Source organism: Notolabrus celidotus, chromosome 11 (assembly GCF_009762535.1).
Source record: "Notolabrus celidotus isolate fNotCel1 chromosome 11, fNotCel1.pri, whole genome shotgun sequence".
Lineage (NCBI taxonomy): Eukaryota > Metazoa > Chordata > Actinopteri > Labriformes > Labridae > Notolabrus > Notolabrus celidotus.
This window is the reverse complement of record NC_048282.1, coordinates 3,932,868-3,950,392: the sequence shown is the minus strand read 5'-3', so window position 1 is coordinate 3,950,392 and position 17,525 is coordinate 3,932,868. Positions and strand designations below refer to the sequence as shown.

Genomic DNA, 17,525 nt, shown 5'->3' with positions numbered 1-17,525 from the left:
TAGGCTAAATGTCACACTCTATTTTACACCAGAATGTTAAGAAATGTGAATGGGAAGAGAACTAGCAATAACATATGAAATGTTACCTCTACAGGCCTTTCTGGTTCCCCCTCTGTGAAGGCAGCAGACAAAGTCTCCTCGCACTCTTCATCCTAGATGAGTGATATGTCTCAGTATACTTAAACCACCATTTGGCAAAATCTTTGGAGTATTGCCTACTTACAGTTACAAGGTCTGTTGTGGCGTGAGGGGGCTCCACCAGGCAGATAGCAACATCAGAATCTGTTGGGAGAAAAAAAAAAAGACATGAAAGGGAAATAAATATTTGTATGAATAGGCTTAAAAAAAGATATATAGGTCTAGGGATATTACATGTTATAAAGGCACTTGTGTCTTGGGGGGTGGGCTCAGAGGATGAGCTCCCTCCAGGGATTCCCTCAGGGCCAGCGCCTCTGCCTCCGTTAGAGGTGGCGGTGCTCGGCCGCCACCCGTTTTACGGGCATCTGCTTTCTTTCTGTTGGCTGAGTAGAAGTCTGTGTTAATTTAAATAGGCTTAATTATTTAACAGAACATGATATAGATGAAAATACATGCATGTGTGTGAAAACAGCATTATGTTGGGGATAAAACAACTGCAAAGTCAAACAGCCACTTAATATTTACTTTACAATGTAAAACATGATCAAAATGAGGTACCCCCATGATATTATGCCGAGGTCTTACCTGTTTGAACAATGTTTTTATATTTCATCTTAAGCTGCTGCCAGGTTCGCTTCTCCCCCGCGTGATTGCACCTAAATGAAATAAATTAATAGGCTACCATTCAAGCAGTTTCCCCCTGTGATTGCAAAGGACTACATTTAAAAGTACGCATTGACCCGAGCCGCAATGTTCTCCCATGCCGTCTCCCTCTGTTTGGCACCTGCAGCGGTGTTGCATTTAAAAAAAAAAACATGCTCAAACTCGCCATATGAGCGAATAAGGATGTCCAGTTCCAGTGGGGTGAAAAATGCCACCCTCTTCTTCTCCTTTGCCATGGTGACTCGTTGAATTGGGGCTCCATTGATGCTGTCTTTTTAAAGTTGTGGTGCACGCACTTAACCCCAGGTGAAACTACTCCAAGTTGATTTAACTAACTCAAATCAGCCCTTGTGGAACCGAAAACACAGAGTTTCCTATCTCAGAGTAGATCAACTAGAGTTCAGGGTTAGACTCAGAGTTTTATTGAACCTGCTTTGTGAAACGGACCCCAGATCCCTAACAATTGATAAGTACCTCATAGAAATATGACCTAATCGATACTCGATTAATTGTTGACATCCCTAGTTGGAAATATAATAGACACAAAAACGTAAACACTATGTAACCGTGTGTCCATTTGTGTTGCTGATTGAACATCCCCTGATGGTGTCAGGTGAGGCTATCTGTTGCAGTAATATTACTTCCTGTAAGAGGCCGTGTTGACCTTTTTAAAGGATCAGAGCCAAAGCGTTTCTACATGTGTGTGAGTGTGTGTGTGTGTGAGTGTGTATGTATACATGTATCTACCCCACATACCACAGAGCTGTTATGACACAATGGACAGATAAGCCTGGCGCTTGCAGACCAAATACACTCACACTGCACTGTGGGAAACACGGGTGTGTGTGTGTGTGTGTGTGTGTAAAGCTGTGCGTGTGTAGGTGTGTGTGTCTGATGCTATGCTTCAATTTTCCCCACTGTCAAAACCAAATTGTCTTTGTGTGCGTGTGTGTTATACATCTTTATACACTCCCCATCCTTTGTGTCGTCACGCTTCGTTTCATTTTACAACTGAAGTAAATGTCACTTTACTTCAATACATGGACACAAATATGTTCATGGCTGTGTGACGGAGTGTGTGCATGTGTGTGTGTGTATGTGTCTGTCTGTATTTCAGTGTTTCTCAAGGACACTTAAATGCTGATAGGTGGAACGACACAACAGCCCCACACCTTGAAACCTTGAAGGCAGTCAGACAAAGTGTCTCTCACTCTAACAGATAAAAACAAAGAAACACACTCTCTCTCTCTCTCTCTCTCTCTCTCTCTCTCTCTCTCTCTCTCTGGTTCAACATAATCTGCTTTTGTAAATTTAAACACGTGAACACATTCTGAAACTCAAAGTGTACACAGTGCTGGATTACATTTACATGTAAAGAATGAAACACAAACACATATGTGACGCACCCAGCTCCCTCTTGCTTTAAACACATTATTTTTATTCTCCTTCCTCTTCCCCTCCTCCTCTCCTCCTCCTCCCCTCCTCCTCTTCTCCTCTGTCCTGTCCTTGGCTTTTATCAGTCCCTCTGTGCTCTGTCTTTTCTTATATCACTTTCTCCTGCATGCTCCCTCTCTGTGTCCTGTCCTTGGCTCTCGTCCCTCGCTCTCTGTTCTGTCTGTTCCTATTATCATCCATGCTTTTTTCATATCAGTCTCTTCCCTACTTTATCTCCACACACACACACACCCCTCCTGCACACAGAGTTCACGGTGTACCCATTTATTCCAGTTAAAAAATGGATGTGTGTTTGTGCACATGGGTTGGTCTGTTTAATTCAAAAAAGAATGAGACAGGAAGAAGCAAACTTCAAGCATGGGAAGAAAAGGGTGTGCGGTCGACTGTGTATTGAAGTTTGAAGATAAAAGGCAAATCCCCTTCAAACCTACGAGCAAAATGAAATCTTTGGAATGGAATATTTTTGGGATTTGGAAACATTCTCCCAGTAAGAAGAGTAGTGCTCAGAGTCACTGCCCTGCAGTATTAAAGCCTCTGGTAACCCAAATCAACAAAAACATTCTACCTATGATATTTCAGACCATATGTAAATATTAAAAACTATGTAGTATTAGAACTCAACTTCGATCCATTTTAAAATATGTTCAATTACGTTTTTTAACATGTTTTCACACTGAGTTTTAAGGGGGCTGGTTTAACCTGATATTTATTAAGTAATAGATATCCGACCAAACAGAAATGAAACACTGAGTCATGTACACACATGTTCAAAAAACTACTCCGCTCCTGCTCAGAGCGTCTCCTGACGTCTCCCCTCAGCTCCCCTCCGCTGTGCTCGTGTGTCCCTGTCTGCACATCCACCGCTGAAGATGAAAGCTTGTTGTCATTCTTCTATTTTCATAACTGCGGTGGATTTGGGGAAACTTTGAGACGCGGTTGAGTTGAGCTGCGGCCGAGTAGCTAAAGCAGTCCTGCATAGGGGCTCAAGTCCTTCAGTACCGCTACACTAACTTTCTCCAGGACCAGTTCACTAACTTTCCCCAGGACCGGTTCACTAACTTTCCCCAGGACTGGATCACTAACTTCTACCAGGACCGGTCCACTGACCTTCCCCAGGACCGGTTCACTAACTTTTCTCAGGTCCAGTACACTAACTTTCCCCAAGACCGGTTCACTAACTTTCCCCAGGACCGGTTCACTAACTTTCCCCAGGAAGGGTCCACTAACTTTCCCCAGGACCGGTTCACTAACTATCCCCAGGACCGGTTCACTAACTTTCCTCAGGACCAGTCCACTAACTTTCCCCAGGACCGGTTCACTAACTCTCCCCAGGAAGGGTCCACTAACTTTCCTCAAGACCAGTTCACTAACTTTCCCCAGGACCGGTTCACTAACTTTCCTCAGGACCAGTCCACTAACTATCCCCAGGACCAGTTCACTAACTTTCCTCAGGACCAGTCCACTAACTATCCCCAGGAACGGTTCACTAACTTTCCTCAGGACCAGTCCACTAACTATCCCCAGGACCGGTTCACTAACTTTCCTCAGGACAAGTCCACTAACTATACCTAGGACCGGTTCACTAACTTTCCTCAGGACCAGTCCACTAACTATACCTAGGACCGGTTCACTAACTTTCCTCAGGACCGGTTCACTAACTTTCCCCAGGACTGGATCACTAACTTCTACCAGGACCGGTCCACTGACCTTCCCCAGGACCGGTTCACTAACTTTTCTCAGGTCCAGTACTCTAACTTTCCCCAAGACCGGTTCACTAACTTTCCCCAGGACCGGTTCACTAACTTTCCCCAGGAAGGGTCCACTAACTTTCCCCAGGACCGGTTCACTAACTATCCCCAGGACCGGTTCACTAACTTTCCTCAGGACCAGTCCACTAACTTTCCCCAGGACCGGTTCACTAACTTTTCTCAGGTCCAGTACACTAACTCTCCCCAGGACCAGTTCATTAACTTTCCCCAGGAAGGGTCCACTAACTTTCCCCAGGACCTGTTCGCTAACTTTCCCCAAAACCAGTTCACTAACTTTTCCCAGAACCGGTTCACTAACTTTCCCCAGGACTGGTTCACTAACTTTCCCCAAAACCAGTTCACTAACTTTTCCCAGAACCGGCTCACTAACTTTCCTCAGGACCGGTTCACTGACTTTCCCCAGGACCAGTTCACAAACTTTCCTCAGGACCGGTTCACTAACTTTCCTCAGGACCGGTTCACTAACTTTTCCCAGGACCGGTTCACTAACTTTCCCCAGGACCGGCTCACTAACTTTACCCAGGACCGGTTCACTAACTTTCCTCAGGACCGGTTCACTAACTTTCCTCAGGACCAGTTCACTAACTTTCCCCAGGACTGGTTCACTAACTTTCCCCAGGACCGGCTCACTAACTTTCCCCAGGACCGGCTCACTAACTTTCCCCAGGACCGGTTCACTAACTTTCCCCAGGACCGGCTCACTGCGTGTGAAATATTATTATCTGCTCGTGTAAATGTTTTTACAAGCTCGCTAGTTTGACTTAAATCTAACGCCATACAAACGGCTGACCTGTCAATCAAAGAGTTAGGCCACGCCCACGCAGTCCTGAGAAATGCTCTGACCTCTAAAATAATAATGAGTTTTTTAAGAGTTGTGGATGTTTATATTCACTCAGATTTTTTGTTGAAGCTTGATTACACTCTCTGCTCCCCCTCTGGGTTTCTTATTGTTCCAGTTTAGGCCAGTTCCCTGAAATTTCATCTTCATAATGAGTTTAGCATTTCTGGATACGTCTCACAAGATTACTCAATTTCCAAACAATAAACATTCCCTTGTTTTTTTCATTAAGAGTAATGTGAACCATGAAAAAAAGGAAGACTTTGTATTTCAGACTAGTTTGAGACATGCACCAGTTAATTCCCAGTATGCAGTCCTCACACAAATATGTGTTTAATCATACATGATCCCTTGAGAGCATATCTCAAAGGTTACTTCTACATTTCACTGCATGAAGGATCATGAAGGGAATATGTGCTCTTAGGTGCAGCCACAGATCCAGCAGAAAGGGTGTTCTTTGTTTCAAACCTGCATCAGAACTCAAATACTGACCTCAAAATCTGTATCCCCAAAGGGAGACAAAAAACAGCTATGGTCATGTTATTTGGTACCAGGTAAAACCAATGATTCCTCTTGAATCGTCTTTCTATTCATCATGAGGTACGCTGAAATCTGTCTGAGGCAGCAGTCAGGTGCAATAACAGAGTAGACAATTGAAGAGCTTCCATACAGGCGGCAGTTTCTGATTCCTGCTTGAGACTAATAATTAAGGTTGACTTGGAGTGTTGTTACATAACATGTATAAGTTATGTAACTTGCATATGCTAATTGCATCACTAACCTAAGTACCTTAATACATACAGTACATAAACCACAACATGAATCTCCTCCCTTCAAACTGAGTATTTTTGGAGCTTAAACATGACTAAACTAGGACTGCCTCACAACTTTAAACACATACTGATACTGTCCCATGCTAAAACTATACTTTTTTTTTTTTTTTTTTTCTTTCTTTTCTTTTATTTATCCTTTTCTCTTGTCTGCATATATATTTCTGGTTTGTGTCATGTTTGTCACAAACTGTCAAATATTAATGCAATTTATTCTTGCAGCAAAAGAAAAGAAAGAAAACCTTTTTCTTCTGTGCTTGTGACTGTGTGCATGCAACCATCACCATCCCTCTTAGAACTCTGGCCTATCTTTTATTGGCAGCTAATATCATGTTCTGTAAAAGAGGGCGTGCACACCTAGGTGGGCCAAAAAAAATAAAAAAAATAAGAGAAAGTGAAAGAAAGATTACATAAGGATATACAAAGGGACAGGGAAAGAGAAGGAGAGAGAGACCTAACACACTTAGATGGAGAGGGACCATCTCACCATGATGCCAAAAAAAATCCGTGGGGTGATACTAATGATTAAGCAACCCTTAGTGTCCACAATCATTACTGAAGCTTGGGTCGCAGAGGGTTGCCGCCGTGCTGTGTTCTATTTGTGTAACGAGACCACCACTGGTGCAGATGAAACCACTTGGGTCAGATCAGCCGAGCAGTACGGCCCGGCACCCGGGCCGCGAGAGCAGTTAGACTGAAGGACCCAAACTTGCGCGGGAGACCCAGGCCAGGGGACAAGCCAAGGACCCAGACCGGAAGCAAACAGGTACCGCCGGAGCACCCAGGGGACCCCCAGGTCAACCAGTAGGAGGAAAGGGGGGCGAGGGGGGAGAGATCCCGCAGCCCCCCCAAGGGACACCCCCACAACACCGCCCCCACAGCCCCCCAAGACGGAGCCAAAGGAGCCACCAGGGCCGAGGGGGCCCGGCACCAGGAGCAGACAGCCAGGCAGACGGGCAGGACCAGAGCCCGCCAACCGGCGCGCCGGAGCGGGGGGAGGGCAGAGGCGGCAGGGCCAATCCCCCCCGCCCCTCCCTGACGGCCTGACCACTCCCCCCAGCCACACCCCCCACCCACGCCCTGCGACTGATGGACCAGGCCGCGGGGGCATGGAGGGACACCCCAATGGCTGCGCGCCACCCCACCCCCCAAAGAGGACCGCGAGGGAACCCCGGGAAACCCGGCCCCGAGGGCAGCCGCGGACCAGGCCCCCACAGGGGAGGGGGCAGCAGGGGGACGGAGGCTGACAGGGACACCAGCCACCCACCCAGCCCCGATGGACCCCCAACGAGTAGGGCCGAGCCAAACACTAAGGCCCTGCCAAACCTGAACTGTGTGTGTGTGATATGATTTGAATTTTGTTTTGTTTGTTTTTTTGTTGTATGTATGTTTGCTAGTGAGGTGGATTAAAATGCTAAAACTATACTAAAGTATCAAATGCTGGGTGCTGATTTGGCCAAGCGGTTAATTTGCGAGCCCATATAGTAGGCGGCCTGGGTTCCAGCCTGCATCCCCCCTCCAGCATGTCATCCCTTTCAACTGCTCTATCCACTGTCCTCTCCTCTCTTAAATAAAAGGTATCAAATGTATATAGCTGGCTGATTCTGAAAGTCTAACCACAAGTTACTTATTTAATTATCTTAAAACTCTATTTGTTGCATCTTCAGTTTTCAAATCATAATCATGGAGTCCTGTTTTGAAAAACAGATTGTACAGAGGAACAGAGATCTCTGGTCAAATTCTATGCCCACTGAATGGTCAGCTACAACATGTAACATAGCAGTCCACCAAACTGACTGGTATAGAGACTTAAGGCAACCTTGGATTTGGAATGCAATTTCAAAAAAATGTGTTTTACATGATTTACAGTAAGATTTGGTGCATAAGACACACTTTGAAAAGTAAGCCGCTTCAGAAACAACAGTGCAACCAATGCACTAGTATTAAATGCAGAGACAGCTATTTTATTGTGTTGCAGTATTTTACCCACAGAACAGCACCCAAAGAAGCAAGCAACTGTTTCAGTGGGTAAAGCATGTTGGATACAAAGACAGGCAGACTAGTCAAGCAGCGCCTCTTTTTCATGTTTCCCTCCCTCATAGGGCAATAACCTTGAATTTAAAGGAAACCATGGTATACTATCAAGTTAATATATAAACCTTGTGGAGTGCTGGTTTGATTGAGAAGACTCCCCAATTTAAGACAACAGTAATAACAATAATGTTGCTCTATTTTGTTGTCCTGTTACCTTCTGACACAGTGATCATCTTAAAGTCCTGTTACCTTCTGACACAGTGATCATCTTAAAGTCCTGTTACCTTCTGACACAGTGATCATCTTAAAGTCCTGTTACCTTCTGACACAGTGATCATCTTAAAGTCCTGTTACCTTCTGACACAGTGATCTTATCTTAAAGTCCTGTTACCTCGCTGCTGCTGCCACACGAGCTAACATGAATTTTAAACAGACGGATAAATAGAGTGTGTGAGGAAAGGTAAACTCTGTCTTGGGAAAGGTAGGAACTAAGTACTGAAGACAAACGGAGATGATCACGTGCATCCCAAAATGGAATATATACATCATAGACAATACGTTAGTTCTGAATAGGCATGATCAGGGATTCAAGTGATCCCCAAAAAACAAAGAGGGTAAACAGGGAGCATCTGGATGGGGGGATTGAGTCTAAGTGCTGGAGGGAGAGGAGGAAGGTAGATACTGGGTATAAACAGTGAAGGGATGGAGGGAAGGGTGGGATGAATGGGGATCGGTGGAGGATGAGAGGACTTGAATGTGTGCATATGGGATAAGAAAGTGACCTAAAGGGGGGAGAACGGATGCCAGACGGATCAGATTAGAGATTTAGACGGATGCCAGGATCGGATCGGATCGGATGAGAGATTGAGACAGAAAAAGAGACGCAGAGCGGAGAGACAGAGGAGGAGAGACTGTTCGATATAGGATGTGGAATAGATACCACCATTGTTCCAGACTGTGAACTTGTGCCAGACATGATTAAAGCCTGGGCCAAAAAACCCTTAAGCATGGGTAAAACCCTTTGCTGAAGTCTGCGTGCTAAAGGGATGAGTGGGCGGGTTACTGAATCAAGAGAGAGGAAAAACGGAGGGAGGGAAGACGAGGAGGAAGGTGAGGATCCCTTTAGGAGGCTAAATAGGCTTATGTAAGGGCCCTGCAGAGACTGATGAGAGTCATGGCCGTTTACTTCTGTTTTAATGCACACACACACACACACACACACACACAGGACCAGTGACGTGCTGGCCAGTGTCCCAGATATCTCCCGTGAGTGTATGTACACACTCAGACAAAGGCCGGGGTCTGCAGACACACTCACTGTAAACACAAGCAGAAGTGCTGAGACGGAGAGACAGAGCAGGAACACAAAATAAATCAGAGGCATGATAAAGGCACAACACGCAGATAAAGCCATGTATGGATTAACCCACAGCTGCAGGATTTAAATTAAATAAAGTCTTAGCTTGGACAAGAAGTTATCTGCTGTGCTGGCTTAAGATTAAAAATGTGTGTGAGGGTCAGAGCAGAGGCAAAGAAAACCACAACAAACCAAACAACACTTCAGCTTGCATGCCAATAAAAGTATTTACATTTAAAGTCGAGTCAACTTTTAGAGTTTAAAGCGAAGGAAATGTTATTTAAGTACAACGTCTATCAGAGTTGGACAAAGCATCAAAGCATGACAGCTTTTATTTATGGAAACTCATATTTTTTCTATTTACTGCTTTAAGAATGCTTCTCAGGCGACTGATGTCATACAAGGTTACGAGCCAACTTGACAAACGAAAACCAGAGAAACAAAGTTAAAGATGTAGAGCAGGCGTGTCCAAAGTACAGCCCAGGGGCCAATTGCGGCCCGAGGTCCATTTATTTATGGCCCCAAGCTTCCATCTTAAATTGAGTTATTTATAGCACATAACTTAATCACCTTCTGAATCATCTGTACACTTGCAGATTCTTTCAAGTGCACAAACAAAACTAAAGTCAATCCAGAAATGTCTCAAAAAGCTTCACATGGACTACTTTTATAAAAGCCAAAGCTCTGGGGATTCTTCAAGACGGCACTAAAGAAGAAACACAAGAACTCTTAAAGGTGACATATCATGCAAAATTGACTTTTTAATGGTTCTTTACCTGAAATATGCGTCCCTGGCATGTCTACAAACCCCCCGAGAATGAAAAAAATCCATTCTGCCCCTGTTCTGATTTCTCCACCTTTCTGTAAATGTGTGTGAAACGAGCCGTTTCAGACTTCCGTGTTTTTGTTACGTCACAACAATATCCGGTCTGTCACGGAGTCAGAGCTCGGAGCTTGTTCAGCCCATAGACTGTATAAAATAATACTGAATCCCTCCTCCGTTTTTCATTACCTGCACAAATGTGTGCTAACAAGGAGCTTAGGAGGGAGGCATGCTAGTTGTAGGCTGTCTTAATAAACACAAAGGTCGGTTTTACGCCCCACATCTGCAGATTTGAAGATCTAGTGGATGATTTTTATTTGTCATGGATAAGTGCTAGCGCTAATTAGCATAGCCACATAGCTATATGTTCATAGCTGTAGCTGTAGCTGTAACTGTAGCTGTAGCTGTAGCTGTGTACCAAGACACACGTCGACATACTGACAAATAAAACAACAAGAAACACAGAATCTGTGACCAATCCTTCAGAAAGGTCCCGCTGCCTTTCTGGCAGAGGTCGGTTTTACTCCCCACGTCTGCAGATTTGAAGATCTAGTGGATGATTTTTATTTATCATGGATAAGTGCTAGCGCTAGTTAGCATAGCCACATAGCTACATGTTCGTAGCTGTGTACCAAGACACACGTCTACATACTGATAAATAAAACAACAAGAAACACTAAATCTATGACCAATCGTTCAGAAAGGTCCTGCTACAGGCGCCTCTCCGTCAGGATCAGATTCAGAGGGTTGAAGTAACGTGATCTCTGAGCAGCCGTGTATATTCAGCCAACATGTAAACATTAGATCAACGTGCTGGAGAGCCGAGGCACATCCACTTCCTGAGGGGGCGTGGTCAGAGAGAAAACAGAGTGTTCTGAGGAGGACTGAAGAAGAGGGCTTTTCAGGCAGACCAAAATCTGATTTCAAAGTGTTTTTTTGAGCATTAACTTTAAAGACATGTTTTGGGGACCTCTTAGACCAATATATATTGATGAAAAAAGCGTGATGTCACCTTTAAATTCCCTTTTGTTAAGTTTTAAAAGGTGTTTTGTGGTTTCTATGGTTCATGTGTTGGATAATTGTTAGCCCCACAGGGCCGGGATGTAACAAATTTGCACAGAACTACAATCTAGATTCACCACAAGAAAGGAAAAGACAATGTTGTTGCTGATGCCCTGTCACGTGTTTTTGAGTGATGTCACAGGGGTGTCATCTTTATGGGGGGGGGAGTGTTACGTCAGGGTTCTGTCTTGTTTTGTGTCTGCAGCTTCCTGTGGTGATCACCTGTGATTACCGGCAGCTGAGGGCAATCAGCTGGAGTCTCACTCTCTCTCTCCTCTCACAGCAGCAGCAGCACTCAGTGGTTTGTTTCCAGTTTTCAGGTTAATTTATGTTTGGTTTACAATAAAATACCATTAACTAACTTAACCCTTTTGTGTTGTGTCCCTTACTATGTTCGGCATTCGAGCCAGCCGTAACATGCCCACTTACAGAAAGGGGGCATAAAGGGCTCAAAAAGTCTGTGAGAGATCCCTCACACACTTGAAGATTTGATATTGGGACAGCCCTACACCCTCACGGAATTAACAGGAACGCGCCTCAGAGTCAGTGAGTGTGTGGGTGTGGACCATAGACTGTATATAAAAATGGACAGCGTTGCTCCGCCTCTTCCCGTTGTACAGTTCTGAAGCCAAAAAATCCCTCTCCTGGGCACAGCCATTGTGCAGCCAGAGCCTGTGAAGCCTTTGTAATAAGCTCTGCCCTACAGCATAATGTCACAAGACGCTGTGTGTCCTTTGAAGTTTCGTTCTACGGCGGCTGTGAATCAAAGGAAACCCGGAAGTAAAACCCAGTTTTTTAAACTCTAATAACTAACGAAAAAGAAACTTTTCAGGAAAAAGAGGCCTTGGACACAAAACAGTCAAATACTAACTACATATCACCACAGCATACGGATGTGAGAAACATTCGTACGACGTGTATTTATTTTTTAAAGTTTGACTGCAATGGATTTTTTGACCTATACTGCAGCCAGCCACCAGGGGGCAGTCACACTGCTGAAAGCCTCACCACCAGGGCCGTATCCGGCACGCTTGGTGTGGACACTGACATTGGGCATAAATGAACACTGCATCCACTCAATTCATTCAAACAAGAATGCATTGCTTGTATTTTGACAGAGCAGATGCTCAGTGGGGCAAAGTATCATGGATTTTTAATGTCTAACATCCTACACGTAACTTTTTAGTCCTGTCTCATCTCCTTTCAGAAAGCAAAACTTACCTCAGTCAGGGTTTTATATCGATGTATTTTTGGCTCGTCAACATCTCGTCTCTGTCAATAAAAAATGATTGAATGTTTATGGTTATAATATCCATGAACAAAAATGAACACTGGTTAAAGGCAACTCTCCCTGATATCAGGCTGATACCCTCTCTCATGAAATATTTAAAGGTGTTTCTTCTGCGAGCTGCGACACGTCTCACTGTGGGTGAAAGGTGAAATAAAGTCACTGTGAAATGGTTTTACCTGATAAACCTGCAGAGAGGAAACAACATAGCAGACAGGTGCAGGTGCAGGTGCAGACAGTAACAGTGGGCTTTTAAGGGTCTTACCTGCTTCTACAGTCACACAGGACTCAATGCTTATGACTGCAGAGAACAGCTACGAAGAGCTGAAGCCTACGATTAAGTGCTTACTGATTCTCTGAGGACTACCTGATCTCAAACACAAAGAAAACTGCAGAGCACACAGACATGCTGAGAAGAATGGGGTGATGGATATTTTCACTAGATTTTATTTTGATTGCAGGTTGAACTTTAATTCAGAGGTAGTTTTGGATGGTATTTTTTCAAAGGAGGGTGTGGTATTGAAACAGACATGACTGTATATCAGAAAAGTCCGTCTTTATATTAATGTTCTTCTTTTATTTTGTGGTCATAAAGTGTTATCAATATTCACATCAGTCTGTTTCCATAGCAGTGAAAACTCCTCACTGGAGCTTTAAATGAGAGGATCAATAACTTGTATCTGCAACCAGTTAGGGTAGTGGATTTTAAATACTTGAAACAGTGGGAAACAGCTGGCAGAGATCCCTCCTCCAGTCCCTCTAACGCTGCTTGTCACACTATGAAAGTAATCTGTACAGAATCTTTTTAGAGAAAGCTCCGTCTGCCAAACTGCTTCTTGGATGGAAGCAATCATTTCCTGCAGTCACAGCTGGTTGCCTGTAAATGTCTCGAATTGGATACGTATCTTTACATCGTTCTTTGCACCATTAGTGGTTAGCAGCTACGAACAGCAAAATCGTCCGTCTCCTTTTCATTCATCCGTCTAATTTGTTTACAGGAGTGTATTACTGCCTCACAGGGCCGCTCACATGTCTGCAGAAGCTCAGTCCTGTTCAGTGACAAGTCAGAGGCAAACAAGAGTTTGACATCTGAATGGAAAAATAGATGAGTTGATTAAAGAGGGTTTATTTAGTTACGCTGTAGCTGCACAACAAAATATTTAAACAAGAGACCGCTGCAGTATACCAAGAGAAAGTTTCCATAACAGAGACAGACAAACACCGAGTTCCTTTTTTTCAAACAAACACACAGCCTGCAGCACGAACAGCAGCACGAACAGCAGCACGAACAGCAGCACGGCCACGGAGTCCAGATAGTCAAAACAGAAGTAAGTGATGTCATTCTCTTGGCTATCAGGACACGCTTTTCATTAGCTGTGAGGGTCTTAAGGTGGTCCACGTGAGATAGGTGAGCAGCACAGGCTTAAATCATTACATCACGCTCTTCTCTCCTTTCTCACATCCTGTGTTCACCACCATGGAAGATGTAGATACAAGATAGCACACAACAAGGAGAGAGAGAGCAGAGAGCCCAATGATAGACAAACCTGGTGTTGTCGTGTGATGTGCAGCCGTGAGCTCATCCTTTTATTGAACCAGACCTGCTGACACTGATGTCACCTGGTGATATACAATAGGGCCCACAATGACAAACTAACACCACTGACCTGGCAACAAATAACAAAGTAAAACTCAAATTACACAGGCGCAGGAGGAAGTCATCATTTTAAAGCTGTAATTTTGGAGCCTGCCAGCCTGTATTTATGAACAAGAAGACTGTTTCCCAAAGCTACAAAACAAGAGGGACTGTTATCAGTGTCATGGAGGGACACACCTTGGATCTGGTGTCCTTTCAGCTCCACAGCAGTGTTGATCAACTGTTATAATAATAATAATAATAATAATAATAATAATAATAATAATAATAATAATAATAATAACTTTATTTATATAGCACATATAAAAACAAATGTTTACAAAGCATGGTTCAAATAACAAAGTAAACCTTTTGACCGGTGCCTGTGTCTCACACAGGCACCGGTGCCTGAGCTTTCTGTTTTGCCGGAGAGCTTTCTGTTTTTATGCCCCTAGGCCAGGGGTGTCCAAACTTTTTTCAAAGAGGGCCACATTTGATGTTGTCAGAATACCTCAGGGCCAGTGACTCCAACTGAGACTTAGGAATCCTAAAAGTAATATAAGAAATATCTATTTAATAACAATTATTTTAAACATTCTCTCAATAAATCAGTAACAAGGTAGTCCTCAGTTATCCACAAGCCATGTATACATTAGCAAACTTTATATTCTTCTGGAGGAAAATGGTCGGCGATGTGGGAAAAATATTACCTCATTATTTTCCTATGGCAGGATCACGATCTGGATTTCACCACACTTCTTTTTCCTGTTGTTTTTAAGACTTTTCTGACCAGCAGACAACATTTTTAGAAGTAAATCATTATTTTCCTGAGTTCTGAACAATTTTTATGCACCAAATTTGACCTTTTCTGTACAATTTCATAATTTTGATCTTGTCTTGTGTCCTCTTTTGTGTCTTTTGAACTTTTAGTGTTCATCAAGAACATTTTCACATCATGATAAAAACATTAATTTGAAAACCTGTCAACTTTAAGAGTTCTTGTGTTTCTTCTTTATTGCCGTCTTGCAGAATTCCCAGAGCTTTGGCTTTATACAAGTAGTCCATATGAAGCTTTTTGAGACGCTTCTGGATTGACTTTAGTTTTGTGTGTGTGCTTGAAAGAAACTTCAAATGTACAGATGATTCAGAATGTGATTCATTTCTAATGCTATTAATTAATGCTATAAATAACACATTTTAAGATGGAAGCTTGGGGCCATAAATAAATGGACCTTGGGCCGCAATTGGCCCCCGGGCCGTACTTTGGACACCCCTGCCCTAGGCTATGGAACTCTTTGCCTCTGGACATCAGAACAGCAAGCTCTCTGTGTGTTTTTAAAAGTAAACTTAAGACTTACCTTTTTAATCTAGCTTTTAATTTGGAGTAATTTATTTTAGCCCTGGACTGCATTATCATTATCATTATTTTATTATTTATTATTATTTTATTATTTTATTTCTTATTATTATTTTTATCATTATTATCTAAACCATTGTTTTAACATGTATTTATTCATCTTATTTATTTATTGTGTTCATCTGATCTCGTTAACTCTACCTTATTTCTAACTTTTATTTCCACTCTTAATTATTTTATTAATTTTACTGTGTTGAGTTTCTTCTCTTTTTTAAGTATTTCTTTTTTTTTTTTTTTTAATCATGCCTTCTATAATTTTACCATTACTGTTGTTTTCTTACTGTCTGTTACTCTGTGAAGCACTTTGGGCTACATGTTTTCATGTATGAAAGGTGCTATATAAATAAAGTTGAGTTGAGTTGAGCTGACAGACAGGGAGGAGGAATTTTAATAATGCAGAACAGAATACAATGTGAGGTTAAAAAGAATACACGTAAATCAAACAGAAAGAAGTGGTGTGACAATAAACCAATAAATCATTGTTTAAGAGTTTTTTTAAGGATAAATAAATACAATAAAAATGGTAAAGTAAATAAGAGCATTAAAAGGACAATAAGAGGTTTTCAGAATGAGGGGGTGACATCACATTGGGAAAATTAGAAAAAGTGAAAAGAATAAATTAGGAACATTAAAATAATACATGAAAAATAAAAAAATAATAAAAACAATAAATAATCAAATAATATAATCAAATAAAATTTAAAACTATTAATTAGTTGGATATAAACAAAAAATATGATGTGAAATGAAGTCACATATAAGCCAGTCTGTAAAAGTGAGTCTTAAGAAGAGATTTAAAAGATGTCACTGACTCTGCAAGCCTTATCTCCTCAGGGAGGTCGTTCCAAAGTCGAGGGGCTCTGATGGAGAAAGCTCCATCCTCTTTCTAGATTTGAGCCTCGACTTTGGAATGATCAAAAATTCCCCACCTGAGGATCTAAGGCCTGGCTTGAAATTAAAAGTGGTCAATAAAAATCTTAAAATCTTAAAATCTAAAAAGCAGTGGAAGAAACCAGTTAGAAGCCGAGCTGCTGCGTTCTGGACCAACTGATGACAAAAACCAATAAACATCTGATAAATAATACAGAGAACACAGTGGACTGAAGCAGTGTTTAGTCAGAGACACCCCCTCCATTCTTGACCCATGAGACTGTCATTTCTGCTGCGTGTCTGCAGCTAACTGAGGGAACAATGATTCATTCAGAGGAATAATATGTCTGTTTATCCTCTCACTAAAGCACCTCACACACTTGTATTAAACGCCAATTTACATCCCTTCATGTCGGTAATTTCCTCAGGGTTGCTCTTCGCCTGTGTGTGTGTGTGTGTGTGTGTGTGTGTGTATGTGTGTGTGTGTGTGTGTGTGTGTGTGTATGTGTGTGTGTGTCTTTAAGCATGTGTGTCATATTAAGTCCGCCACATAAAAAAGAGAAAAGCCGCTTTGACTCTAAAATGAAATTCCAGATGACAGATTTGTAGCTGCTTAAGGTGACCCAGTAACAGGGATTTCCTTCTGGAGTTTGATAGGCATCCAACTTTTGGCGAAAGCTCAACCAGAACACCAACCCTCACATGTGTGCCTGTGCTGTACCCTAATCCTTTAATGAGGCCCAACAAAATCTAAGAGCTCTGGATAACGTCGCACTGGTTTTTACAGTCAACATGGAAAGTTCATTAAGTTAGTGTGGTAGCACACAGGAAGCTAAAGAGCACAGGAGGTGGATGGAGAGTTGCAGGAAGTGAGGCTTCAGAGTTTTTTAGCAGATCTGGGATCTGTGGATGTATCAATGAAGCTTATTTGTACAAAGATTTGCTCTAAGTGACAAGATTCTAATAAAATGCATGATGTTTTGTAAGCATCACAAGGTATCTCTTAAAGTAAAAAAATGTGAGGAAAGAACACTTTAGTTTTTGCTCCCATTTTTCATTGCTGAACTCAAAGATCTCAGACTTTTTCTACGTACACTAAAGGACTATTTCTGTCAAATATTATTCACTAATCTGCCTAAATCTGTATTAGTGAGCACTTCGCCTTTGCCCAGATAATCCATCCACCTCACAGGTGTGGCATATCAAGATGCTGATTAGACAGCATGATAATTGCACAGGTGTGCCTTAGGCTGGCCACAACGCCATCAAATGTGTTTAGTTTAGTTTAGTTTAGTTTAGTTTAGTTTATTTATTATTCATCGTGTCGTGCACCTTAAGGTGCCCA

At 42.5% G+C, this 17,525-nt stretch overlaps 1 long non-coding RNA gene across 1 annotated transcript; it reads right to left on the bottom strand.

The window, feature by feature from the left end:
- Window positions 1-449: 449 nt before the first annotated feature.
- On the bottom strand, window positions 450-984 carry LOC117821909. Its single transcript, XR_004633083.1, has 3 exons — window positions 871-984; window positions 724-794; window positions 450-521 (listed from the first exon to the last, which is right to left on the bottom strand). It is a non-coding gene; the product is annotated as an uncharacterized LOC117821909 (long non-coding RNA).
- Between the last annotated feature and the right edge of the window lie 16,541 nt (window positions 985-17,525).